We start from the raw sequence: 14,027 nt of genomic DNA on the forward strand, positions 1-14,027 counted from the left end.
GAGGTTCCAAACTCGCTGCAGCCAGTCAGCCCACAGCCGCCAGCTCCCAGCCCCTTCCCCTGAAGGTCCCTGGCGCTTTGTTCGGCTTCTCTGCGGCTCCCCTCCAAGCCACCTGGCCTTTACTGGTCAAACTCACCCTCCGGGAGCACGGTTTCCCGTGCAAAGAGGCTGGAGGCTGGGTGGTAAGCGATTAATCATTAACTATCGCCGCCTGCGCTCCCGGCCCCGCAGATCCACCCAGCAGGGGTTTGACTCAGCACCAGGCACTGTCCCGAACTTGGCTCGGGAGCACGAGGCGACGGCTGGCCGCACCTTCCCCGCCGCCCACGCGGCCACCACCGAGTTAGCGTTGCCTTCTGGGCGCACGCGCATCCCACCGGGAGGCGCAGCCCGGGGGGAAGCTGGAGTGCGCTCCTGGACTGAGTCCCCGGCTAAGGCCCGGAAAGACCGGCTGCCCCCTCCTGCCTTGGGATCCCCTTCAAAGGTTGGGCCACCACCACCAGATTGGGGGACCGGACCCAGGCGCCGTCCAGTTGGCGGGGGCCCCCGGAGCAGCCAGCAAGTGCACCCTCTTTGGTGCCCAGCCGTCGAGCCCTGGGGTGTGCTGACAGTGAACCGTCAGGCTATGCCTGGCTGGAGCTGCTGCCCCAGGAAGTCTAATAAGGTCGCCATAGAATCCCTGCCTTTCCCGCAAAGCGTCTCGGCGGCGTTTGCACAGGGCCTGCTTCGCGTCCCTGCCTAGAGTCCCGAGGAACGAGCGCCAGGTTCCTTCCTTTCAGTTTCACTCGGCTGCCCAGGCCCCTCCCCAGGCAGCGGCGGCGGGGTATCTCTAACTGGGGACGTGTAAATGCATAAGGATGGCGCCATCCACCGGGCGCTTCTGGCAGGAAGCGCGTCCTCAGTCCTCCTCCGAGGGAGCTGCGACCGGGACATCTAGGGCAGCAGGAGGGGTAAATATGACATTAAGAATCATGACGTTTTCCCTCTTCTCGGAGAGGAAAACCTCTCCGAGATTTTAATGGACCCATCTTCCTCTTCTAATTCTAAAATCCGAAGAAACGCTGCCGCGCGCAGGGGTGGGGTGAGGAGGTGGGGGTGTCTGGTGTTGGGGGGAGGCTCTCCTATGCATTGTAGAATATTTAGCATCCCCAGGTCTCCCGCACCCCACACCCAACCGTCACCCAACAAGGACAGCCAGGATGTCTCCAGATGTTGCCAGTTGTCCTCTGAGGAAGCAGAACTGGCCCAGGTGGAGAGCCACTGCCTTGAAGGAAGAAAACAGATCCTCTTTATCTGTTCATCCTGAGGGCCTAGCATAGACCTGTCCAAAAGAGAATCCTTAAATTATCACAGATTTTATTTTCTTGGGCTCCAAAATCACTCTGGACAGTGACTGCTGCCATGAAAGTTATGACAAACCTAGTGAAGTGAAGTGAAGTACCCAAGTCGTGTCCGACTCTTTGCGACCCCATGGACTGTAGCCTACCAGGCTTCGCCGTCCATGGGATTTTCCAGGCAAGAATACTGGAGTGGGTTGCCATTTCCTTCTCTAGGAGATCTTCCCAACCCAGGGATTGAACCCTGATCTAGCATCTGCCTGCAATGTGGGAGACCCAGGTTCGATCCCTGGGTCAGGAAAATCCCCTGGAGAAGGAAATGGCAACCCACTCCAGTATTCTCGCCTGGAAAATCCCGTGGACGGAGGAGTCTGGTAGGCTACAGTCCACTGGGTCGCAAAAAGTCGGACACGACTGAGTGACAAACCTAGGCAGCATATTAAAAAGCAAAGACATCACTTTGCTGACAAAGCTATTTTTTTCCAGTAGTCATTTATGGATGTGAGAGTTGGACCATAAAGAAGGCTGAGCGCAGAAGAATTGATGCTTCCAAACTGTGGTGCCGGAGAAGACTCTTGAGAATCCCTTGGACAGCAAGGAAATCAAACCAGTCAATCGTAAAGGAAATCAACCCTGAATACTCATTGGAAGGACTGATGCTGAAGGTGAAGCTCCAATACTTTGGCCACCTGATGCAAAGAGCCGACTCAGTGGAAAAGACCCTGATGCTGGGAAAGATTGAGGGTAGGAGAGGAGGGCAACAGAGGATAAGATGGTTGGATGGCATCACCAATTCAATGGACATGAGTTTGAGCAAACTCCAGGAGATGATGAAGGACACGGAAGCCTAGTGTGATGCAGTCCATGGGGTTGCAAAGAGTCGGACATGACTTAGTGACTGAACAACAACAAAATTATCATAACCACCACCCTATGATGTGACCATTTTAAAGATGAAGAAACAGGTGTCCAGAGGAATAGATGCTTCCCCCCAAGGCCATAAGAGAGTGAGTAAGGGAGTTGAAAATGAACCCAGATCTATCAAACCCTGAACAGACCTACACTCCTAACAGGGAGGGAATTCTGGGAGCACAGAGGTGCTCAGAAACTGAGTTGGAAACAATACATATAGAGAAACAGGGACTTTATTTTCTGAAGTCAAACCTGGGCAGGTGGGCTGAAAACCTCAGGGAGTATGTGATTTTGACATTGTCTCAGAGAAAAGAAAAAAGTTGTATGGACATTGGATCTTTACAGTTAGCACCTTATGTGGCTAGAGTTTTGTTTTGTTTCCCTTCTCTGTTATATTACAAGCTCTGAGACCATGAACTCTACCTTTTCCCTCTCTGACACTTCTCCACAAAGCCCTAAATAGTATGTTTTGTTGACCCCTTTTCCCTCTATGATTTATGCTATTTGACCTACTTGCTGGCCCAGAAACTCTTAACTCACTTCCTCATTGGTGAGCTGTGCATGGTGAACATGACCTTCATGGCCTTACAGCTGTCCCACAAAGCTCACACACTGAGCAAGAATGGACTCTTGGAGCTTCGGTAACTACAGATTAGAATCCTGAATGGACTCCTCTGCAAAAGGCCCTGGTTATTTGCTGTCCCAGAGTGACTGAGAAGAAGGTCTGGAAGAACCCCGCCCTCCAACCACTGGTACCACCAGCACAGCATACAAACATACTCACTTCTTTCTTCTCAAGAGGAAACAAGTCAGGAACCTCACAAGTATCCCTCAGTCCTGCTACTGATCCTGCCTTTGAAAAGTTCCTCTTGGTCATTCTTTGAGCTCCTGTTATGTGTCTGGCACTTTCCATGATTCATTTCTTTGAATACTCACAAGGCTACTAGGTAGATGTTATTACCCCATTTTACAGATGAGGAAATTGAAGATCAGGAAAATTAAGTGACCAACCATTAAAGATTGGAGGCAGGCTTCCAACCCAGGTCTGCCTGGCACCACAGCCCTCTCTACTCTGGAAGGCTCTCTGTGCAGGACAAAACTGTGTCAGGCTGAATAGTGGCATTTTGGGGAGAGGAGCTTTTTCTAAGTCACCAGATACTTCTCCTCTCCCCAGCTCCAGCATGCCAGTCATCCAGCAGTGTATTTGATAATTCCAATTTGTTCTGCTCAGACAAAATTTCCATTATTGTTCAATTTCTTTCATCAATTTTTTCTTTCACAAAGTGTGAACAAGGATTACAAATGCATGGCCAAATGGTGAGAATCAAGCTAATTAAAATTCGTTCCTTACAGTAGAGATGGAAAATTGCATTTTGAACAAAGGTCCAGGATTATTGAATTTCCATTTCACCTTTGCTTTTCCTAAGACCAATTAAAAAGTGTATAATGTGCTCTTATTTGTTGATAAAAGACTGGTATAACACCTGGCCTGGCTCTGTGTAATCTGGATTTCTTATTAGCATATTGTATAGAGGGGAAATAGAAGAAAAATAATAGAGAGAGAGAGGAAAGAATACGTTAGGTACCCTTTGATATCTGCTCTACTCCAGGGTCATTCTGGGTCTACACTAACTTGTATTCACATTTTACACTTTCCAAGTGACCTTTTGGGTCACCTGGCCGAGTGGCTTTCACACTTTAAGCTCTAATTTTTATAATAAAATCTTACATTGGCAACCAAAGTTTAAAAAAAATACACTTATATATACATATATATTTATTTTTGTAAATTTAAATTTATTTTGTATACTCAAATTAACATTTACTCATATAAAATCAATCAATAGCTTATACCCAAAAAAGTGAATAACACTTTGTTTACAAAGGTTCATGGTAAAATCACAGTGACTATACACTAAGCTATAAAGAGAACGTCAATAATTTTCAAAACTTATAAACAGTGTAGATAGCTTTATTAAGAATGCAGTACAACTAAAAAGTCATAACAGAACCAGAAAATTCCATCATCTCAAAAGAAAGCCAAAACCAAAATTGTAAAGGATCGAGAAAACAATGACCACAAAGAGACTTGCCTATCAGAACCTGGAGAAAATAGCTATAGGAACTCTCAGAGAAAAATTCATAGCCCTAACTAGTTATTCTAATAAACAGGAAAGCATAACAATAAAAGAGGTTATTAAAAGAATAAAATTAAGGAAAATAAGGAGTTAATAAAGATCAAAGGAAATGTGGAAGGACCAAATAGTAGAACTAGTAAATAATTCCCCCCCCAAAAAAAAAATTTTAAGTAGGACTAATCATCAAGAATGACTAGTATCAGTCTGGCAGCCTGCATCTCCCACTCCCATAGCACAGGTGTGACCCTCAGAGAGGAGAAATGAGGTGAACCCTAGGACCACTCAAACTTGTTGCCTGAGGAACTTTGCAAACCATGGGCAAGAAGGGACTCCACGCAGAGCACAGTGGAGGCAGAGGCTGCCTTCCACTTCACAGAGCACACCACTGAAAGGACTGAGGGACATAGAGTTGCAGACATTGGTGCAGAGGTTCTCTTTAGTCCTTGGCCAGAATACTTGAGTGGACATGTGGAGGTGAAACTCCAGGAACTGGGCAAAGTATGATTACTGAGGGAAGAACAAATGCTGGGGCTGTAAGCCAGACAATTCTTGAGGTCCCAAATTGCTGTGAGATGCTAAAGTTCCAACCAATGAGTGAAGAAACCTCACTTAACCAACCCTGGAGGGGCCAGACCTTAGTAGTAGAATTAAACTAGCCACAGAGCCAAGGATATTCTAGACCTGCCTTAACAAAGATACTGACCTGAGCTATCAAACAGGGTAGCCACTAGTCACCTGTAGCTCATGACACGAAATATGTCTAGTCCAACCTGGGATCTGGGGATGTGTTGTAAGCATAAAATATATACCACATTTCAAAGACTTTCTATGAAAAAAAAGAATGTAAACGTTAATTATTTTTATATATTGACTTCATGTTGAAATGATATAATGGCTATAATGGGTTAAATAAACTATACTGTTAAAACTAATTTCACTAATTTAAAAGGATACATACATCCCAATGTTCATGCTGCTGCTGCTGCTGCTAAGTCACTTCAGTCGTGTCCGACTCTGTGCAACCCCATAGACAGCAGCCCACCAGGCTCCCCCATCCCTGGGATTCTCCAGGCAAGAACACAGGAGTGGGTTACCATTTCCTTCTCCAATGCATGAAAGTGAAAAGTGAAAGTGAAGTCGCTCAGTCGAGTCTGATTCTTCTCGACCCCATGGACTGCAGCCTACCAGGCTCCTCCATCCATGGGATTTTCCAGGCAAGAGTACTGGAGTGGGGTGCCATTGCCCAATGTTCATATCAGCATTATTTACAATTGCCAAGTTATAAAGCAACCTGAGTATCCATCAACAGATGAACAGAGAAGGAAGATGTGAGATACACACACACACACACACACACACACACACACACATGCACACATACACACAGAGACATGGAATCCTACTCAGCCATTAAAAAGACTAAAATTTTGCCATTTGGAGCAATATGGGTGGACTTGGCATCAGGCTAAGTGAAATAGGTCAGACAGAGAAAGACAAATGCTGCATGATATCACATATATGTGGATTCTACAAAATACAACAAACTATTGATAAAACAAAAAAGAAACAGACTCCCAGATATAGAAAACAAAGGAGTGGTTTGCCAGTGGGGAGAGGGAAGAGGGGACAGGCAATATAGGGGTAGGAGATTAAAAGGTACAAACTATTAGGTAGAAAATAAGCTACAAGGATATACTGTGCTACATGGAGGATATTACTAATATTTCATAATAACTATAAATGGAGTATGATCTTGAAAAATTGTGAAGCACTATATTGTACACATGTATTTTATATAATACTATACACATCAACCAGAGAAGGCGATGGCACCTCACTCCAGTACTCTTGCCTGGAAAATCCCATGGATGGAGGAGCCTGGTAGGCTGCAGTCCATGGGGTCACTCAGAGTCGGACACAACTGAGCAACTTCACTTTCACTTTTCACTTTCATGCATTGGAGAAGGAAATGGCAACCCACTCCAGTATTCTTGCCTGGAGAATCCCAGGGACAGGGGAGCCTGGTGGGCTGCTGTCTATGGGGTTGCACAGAGTCGGACACGACTGAAGCGACTTAGCAGCAGCAGCAGCAGCATACACATCAACAATACTTCCAATTTTAAAAATAATAAAAGTAATTTCACCTTTCTTTTTACTTTTTAATGTGGCTATTAGAATATTTTAAATTTGATGTGGCTTACATTTGTGGTTCACGTGATACCTATGGGTTAGTATGCAAATATGGGCACAATAAAGGGCAGAAATGGTATGGACCTAACAGAAGCAAAAGATATTAAGAGGTGTCAGGAATACACAGAAGAACAGTACAAAAAAGATCTTCATGACCCAGATAACCACGATGGTTTGATCACTCACCTAGAGCCAGATATCCTGGAACGTGAAGTCAAGTGGGCCCTACAAAGCATCACTATGAACAAAGCTAGTGGAGGTAATGGAATTCCAGTTGAGTTATTTCAAATCCTAAAACATGATGCTGTTAAAGTGCTGCACTCAATATGCCAGCAAATTTCGAAAACTCAGCAGTGGCCACAGGACTGGAAAACGTGTTTTCATTCCAATCCCAAAGAAAGTCAAAGCCAAAGAATGTTCAAACTACCACAAAATTGCACTCATCTCACATGGCAGCAAAGTAATGCTCAAAATTGTTCAAGCCAGGCTTCAACAGTACATGAACTGTAAAATTCCAGATGTTCAAGCTGGATTTAGGAAAGGCAGAGGAACCAGAGATCTAATTGCCAACATCTGCTGGATCATCGAAAAAGCAAGAGAGTTCCAGGAAAACATCTACTTCTGCTTTATTGACTATGCCAAAGCCTTTGACTATGTGGATCACAACAAACTGTGGAAAATTCTTCAAGAGATGGGAATACCAGACCACCTGACCTGCCTTCTGAGAAATCTGTATGCAGGTCAAGAAGCAACAGTCAGAACCGGACATGGAGCAACAGACTGGTTCCAAATTGGGAAAGAAGTATGTCAAGGCTGTATATATATGTCACCCTGCTTACTTAACTTATATGCAGAGTACATCATATGAAATGCCGGGCTGGATGAAGCACAAACTTGAATCAAGATTGCCAGGAGAAATATCAATAACCTCAGATACGTAGATGACACCACCCTTATGGCAGAAAGCAAAGAAGAACTAAAGAGCATCTTGATGAAAGTGAAAGAAGAGAGTGAAAAAGTTGGCTTAAAGCTCAACATTCAGAAAACTAAGATCATGGCATCTGGTCCCGTCACTTCATGGCAAATAGATGGGGAAACAATGGAAACAGTGAGAGACTTTATTTTGGGGGGGCTCCAAAATCACTGCAGATGGTGACTGCAGCCATGAAATTAAAAGACGCTTGCTCCTTGGAAGAAAAGCTATGGCCAACCTAGACAGCATATTAAAAAGCATAGACATTACTTTGCTAGCCAAGGTCCATCTAGTCAAAGCTATGGTTTTTCCAGTAGTTATGTATGGATGTGAGAGTTGGACTATAAAGAAAGCTGAGCACAGAAGAAATGATGCTTTTGAACTGTGGTGTTGGAAAAGACTTGAGAGTCCCTTGGACTGCAAGGAGATCCAACCAGTCCATCATAAAGGAGATCAGTCCTGGGTGTTCATTGGAAGGACTGATGCTGAAGCTGAAACTCCAATACTCTGGCCACCTGATGGGAAGAGCTGACTCATTGGAAAAGACCCTGATGCTGGGAAAGATTGAAGGCAGGAGGAGAGGGGGATGACAGAGGTTGAGATGGTTGGATGGCATCACCAACTCGATGGACATGGGTTTGGGTAAATTCTGGGAGTTGGTGATTGACAGGGAGGCCTGTCATACTGCAGTCCATGGGGTCGCAGAGAGTCAGACACGACTGAGCAACTGAACTGAACTGAACTGATGCATTGGGAGAACCCCTGAAGAAGAAAATGGCAACCCACTCCAGTATTCTTGCCTGGGAAATCCCAAGGACAGAGGAGCCTGGCTGGCTACAGTCCATGGGGTCACAAGAGTCAATACAACTTAGTGACTAAACCACCACCACCACAAGAATATTTTAAATTTCATGTGGCTTGCATTTGTGGCTCACATGATACCTATGGAACTGTGATAATATAAACAGAAGCATATAATGAAACAAAAGACAAAATCCAAGAAAAAAATTCAAATACTTATAGAAATTTCATTTATGATAACAGTAACATTTCAAATCAGTAGGGACAGATTGTTCAGGAACTGGTGTTGGGACAATAGATTTTTAAAAAGGGATTTAAAAAATCTTTATCATAATATAAGTTTATGTAATATAAATGCCAGGTAGATCAAAGATTAATATCTTTGGACTGTAATCATTAAGAAAATCATTAAAGGACAAAATAAAACACCAGAGAATTTTAATATTTAAATTTTTAATCTTACAACATAAATGCTAGAAGCTATGAAGAAAAAGGTTGATAAACTTTAATAAAAGTAAAGCTCTGCAAGGGAAGAAACACTGTAGCCAATTTAAATGACAAATAACAAACCTACAGAAAATATATGCAATTGATGTTACACAATAATGCGTAATTTCCACAGTGACCCAAAGCATATAAAAATATACAGGCACGCTGTCTCTCTGTTGCGTCCAACTCTTTGTGACCCTACAGACTGCAGCACGCCAGGCTACTCAGTCCATGAGACTTTCCAGGCAAGATGCTGGAGTGGGTTACCATTTCCTCCTCCAGGGGATCTTCCCAACCCAGGGATCAAAGCTGTGTCTCCTGCACTACAGGTGGATTCTTTACCACTGAGCCATCAGGAAGCATAAAAATGTGCATTTTTCCCAAAGTTGATCTACAGAATCAATGTAACCCCCTCAAATTTCAAACAATTTTTTCTTTATAAACTTGGTAAGCTAATTCTAAAATTAAAAAATTTAAGAGACCCAAATCAGCAAGATGCTCTGAGATGAGAGGACTTGGCTATAACATATATGAAGAGTTATTATAAAGCCACACTTCATAAGGCAGTATGGCTTTGACATTATTGCTGCTGCTGCTGCTGCTGCTGCTAAGTCGCTTCAGTCGTGTCCAACTCTGTGTGACCCCATAGACAGCAGCCCACCAGGCTCCTCCGTCCCTGGGATTCTCCAGGCAAGAACACTGGATTGGGTTGCCATTTCCTTCTCCAATGCATGAAAGTGAAAAGTGAAAGTGAAGTTGTTCAGTCATGTTCAACTCTTTGTGACCCCATGGACTGTTGCCCACCAGGCTCCTCGGTCCATGGGATTTCCCAGGCAAGAACACTGGAGTGGGGTGCCATCACCTTCTTCTGGCTTTGACACTAGGATAGGTATAAAAATAAAAGAAAGATACAGAAGGGATAACATGGAAATGAACCCACATTTGTCTGGACAGGGTTTTTGACAGAGGTGGCACTCAGGGTCAGAGTAGAAGAGATGTTCTTTTCCATTGCTGTAATAGATGACTACCTTGACTTGTAGCACTTGCCAATATCCATGGTATAAAACTCCCATGATGGCTGATTTCAAGCTACACCCACTTAAACAATCTACTCACAGAACTTCTGTGGTTTTAACCATTTACTCTGATGAGTTCCAAGACACCACTCTTCTCAGTAAATGCTACTTGGTACGGTCAAGTATCCATTTGGATAACATTTATCAAGCAAGAAGATGACCCAATTTAAACATGAACCAAAGAAAAAATCACAACAGAAAGTCCAGATGGACAATAAACAATAAACTTCTTCAATAGTTGGGGAAATGCAAACTAAAAACACAAACTAAAAACACAAACACACCTACCAGATTGCCTAACATTTAAAGACAATGGATACCATCTATCCCTGAAGCTGTGGAGTAATGGGACTCTTGTAAACTGCAGATAATAGAGTAAGTTGGTACCACCACCTTGGAAAAGAGTTTGGCAGCATCAACTAAAGTTAGATATAACATATCTTGTGAGCCAGCAGTTCCTCTCCTAGGTATATATCTACAGCTCATGTCAACACAATGCATAAATAAGAATGTATATGGCAACATTATCAGTAATTACCCCAACCTAAAAAAACAAACAAAAAATATCCATCTGTAGGAAGATAAATAACAAAATGTAACATATTTGTAGAAGGAACTACCATATATCCCTGAAAAGACATATACTCCCTCTACAAAAACAATGTGATTGAATCTTACAACCATAAGGATGGATGAAGGAAGTAAGACTCAAAAGAATAATGAGTCAATTTATATAACACTTAAATACAGATAAAACAATAATATTGGGGGGATATTTATACATTTATATAGCCTCAGAGATATTACAAGTTTCATTCCAGACCACTGTAATAAAGCAAATAGCTCAATAAAATGAGTCACAGGAATTTCTTGGCTTCCCACTACATATGAAAGTTACATTTACACTATACCATGGTCTATTACGTGTGCAGTGGCATTATGTCCAAAAAACAATGTACATACCTTAGTTAAAAAATACTTTATTCCTAAAAAACTGCTAGTCATCTGAGCTTCAGTAAGTCATAATCTTTATGCCACAGTTAACATCAAAGATCAGTGATCACAGATCACCATAACAAATATAATAATGAAAAAGTTTGGAATTTAGTGAGAGTTAGCAAAATGTGACACAGAGATACAGTGACCAAATGCTGTTGGGAAAAATGGTGCTGATAGGCTTGCTCAATGCATGACTGCCACAAACCTTCAGTTTGAAAAAAAAAACAACATCTGTGAAGCACAATTAAGTGAAGTGTAATAAAATGAGATATATGTATAGAAGGCAGCAGAGGATGAGATAAATGGCATCACGGACTCAACTGACATGAATCTGAGCAAACTCTGGGAGATAGTGAAGGACAGGGAAGTCTGGCATGCTGCAGTCCGTGGGGTAGCAGACGTGACTTAGCGACTGAACAATAATGAAATATGGGGATACGTAGGATAAAACTGTTCATTTATTTATAAAGATAAGATGGAAGTCACCTCCTGTGGGTGGATAGAGGGGTGTGACCTGGAGAGGACCCAGCGGATGGAGGTGGAGTCTTCTGGGTGCTGACAATATTTGATTTATTTACCTGAGTTGTTGTTCAGTCACCCAGTTGTGTCTGATTCTTTGTGACCCCATGGACTGCAGCACACCAGGCCTCCGTGTCCCTCACCATCTCCAGAAGTTTGCCCAAGTTCATGTCCATTGCATCGGTGATGCTGTCCAGCCATTTCATGCTCTGATGTCCTCTTCTTATGCCCTCAATCTTTCCCAGCATCAGGGTCTTTTCCAATGAGTCAGCTCTTCGCATTAGGTGACCAAAATACTGGAGCTTCAGCTTCAGCATCAGTCCTTCCAATGAACACCCAGGACTGATCTCCTTTATGATGGACTGGTTTGATTTCCTTGATGTCCAAGTGACTGTCAGGAGCCTTCTCCAGCAACTCAGTTGGAAGGCATCAATGCTTTGGCGCTCTGACTTCTTCACGGTCCATCTCTCACAACCGTACATGACCACTGGAAAGACCATAGACTTGACTATATGGACCTTTGTTGACAGAGTAATGTCTCTGCTTTTCAACACACTGTCAAGGTTTGTCATAGCTTTCCTGCTAAGAATCAGTCATTTTCTGATCTGATTTCATGGTTGCAGTCACTGTCCAAAGAGTAGTTGTTACATGACAATAATTACCTGATGTTTTGCCTTATAACTTTTAATGTTCAGTTATTTATGTCTTATGGACCTTGTGCATTTATATATCAAAATACTGTAAAACAAAACTTTTTAGAGGGAAACACCCACATAAGCCACCTGGATTAGCTGAGTCAATCCTGCCGTTCACCCAGTGATATGACGGTACTGCAGCCAGATCACTCTCACCGTGACAACAGTGTTGTGACTTTGCTGCATGTGTGCTCAGTCATGTCTGACTCTGCTACCCCACAGACTAGAGCCCACCAGGCTCCTCTATCCATGAGATTCTTCAGGCAAGAATACTGGAGTGGGATCTTCCTGGGCTAGGGATTAAACCTGTGTCTCCTACATCTCCTGAATCGGCAAGTGGATATTTTACCACTGCGCCACCTGGGAAGCCCCGACAACAGTGGTAACAGCTCCCATTATTAAATACCGATTGTGCCCAGACAGCAGGCTTGTTCAATGTTCAAAACAGCCCTGAAAGTTAAGGGTCATTATTTCTATTTACATATCTATAAATTACACATCAAATGCCTCCTTGCCAGTCTACCCAGGAGCCCGTCCACATTCCTTGCAGTGCTCACTATCTAGATGAGCATAGGACCAATGACAAGTTGGACTCCAAAGAATCATTAACATGTACCCTGGAGACTTCCTTCCTTTTTCCTTCACCCCTGGAACGCCATCTGGCAAACAACCTGAGGATCCAGCACCCCCTAGGTCCCAAGAACAAGGCTGGGGAGGCCTCATGGAAAACGCTTCGTGAAGACTCGGTGCATGGACCTGATGGAATGCTGTGCCACCTCCATTCTTAGGCCTCGCCAAGAGGCCCCCAGTTTCTTGCAGGAAACAGGTATTAATAATGCGAGTTGTTACCACTGTTGTCTCCATGAGAGTGATCTGGCTGCAGCGCTGGCATCCCACTGGGTGAACGGCAGAACTGACTCAGCTAATCCAACAGGCTGAGTGGGTGTTCTCACTCTTTAAAATGTTTTGTTTTACAGTGTTATGATATACAAATGCACAGAGCCCGTAAGATATAAAAAACTGAATATTAAAAATCACAAAGCAAAGCCTCATGTAGTTACTGTCATGTAACAACTAAAGAGGAGCCTGGCACAATGCAGTCCATGGGGGTCACGGAGATTTGGACATGACTTTGGGACTGAACAGCTACTGCCTAGGTAAAGAAACAGAATATTGTCAGCACCCAGAACACCCCACCTCCATCCCATGGGTCCTTTCTAGGTCACACTCACCCACCCACAGGAGGTGACCTCCATCCTCCAAGACACTTCTTACTGTTAGGTTCCCTTTCTTTCCCCACTGAGAAAAAGTGACTAAGAAAAGAAAAAGGTTCTGTTTGGTTTGGGTAAACCACTGAGTTATGGTTTTAGTTTGGCTCTCGTCTTTTTTACTTCCTTTAACTTGGATATTTTGTGCTCACTGAAATAATAGACTCCTCATTTGTAGGGGAGTCTCTCTGCTACCTATTAAGCTCTCCATCCAAGAGAGACAGACAGCCCCTGAAAGTAGAGTGGCCATTCAGTCTAGGGCACCCTGAGGGAGACAAGAAAAAAACACTCACCCCAGCATGTCCCCACCCTATGTCTCTGTGAAGTTGCTGCAAGCCAATGGGCAGAAAACACCTACCACCTGGGCTGCTCCCCCACTGCATGGCTTGCACATGGCTTGCTCAGAGCAGAGGAAAACAGCAGTGCCTTGACTTTCTGGGCTTCTACCATATCCAACCCGGGGTGGGAGGTAGGAGGAAGGTTCGAGAGAGAGGAGACATATGTATACTTATGGCTGATTCATGTTGATCTATGGCAGAAACTAATATAATATTGTAAAGCAATTATCCTCCAATTTAAAATAGATAACTTTATTTTTTTAAAAGTACCCCTGAGCCTTGATCTCCTGAT

The 14,027-nt window shown here is 43.6% G+C and overlaps 1 protein-coding gene across 10 annotated transcripts in view; it reads right to left on the bottom strand.

Annotated features, from left to right (window-relative positions):
- The window catches only part of GPR39 (G protein-coupled receptor 39), a 205,859-nt gene extending 205,701 nt beyond the window's left edge, over positions 1-158 (bottom strand). For 4 of the 10 annotated variants that reach the window (XM_055572857.1, XM_055572856.1, XM_055572860.1 and 1 more), the window contains exon 1: positions 137-153. The gene's annotated coding sequence lies outside the window, so the exon portion shown is untranslated. Of the gene's footprint in view, positions 1-136 lie in introns of all 10 variants that reach the window. The other 6 variants (XM_055572851.1, XM_055572855.1, XM_055572853.1 and 3 more) reach the window with 5 other exon arrangements.
- Between the last annotated feature and the right edge of the window lie 13,869 nt (positions 159-14,027).

This window comes from Bubalus kerabau, chromosome 3, assembly GCF_029407905.1.
Source record: "Bubalus kerabau isolate K-KA32 ecotype Philippines breed swamp buffalo chromosome 3, PCC_UOA_SB_1v2, whole genome shotgun sequence".
NCBI lineage: Eukaryota > Metazoa > Chordata > Mammalia > Artiodactyla > Bovidae > Bubalus > Bubalus kerabau.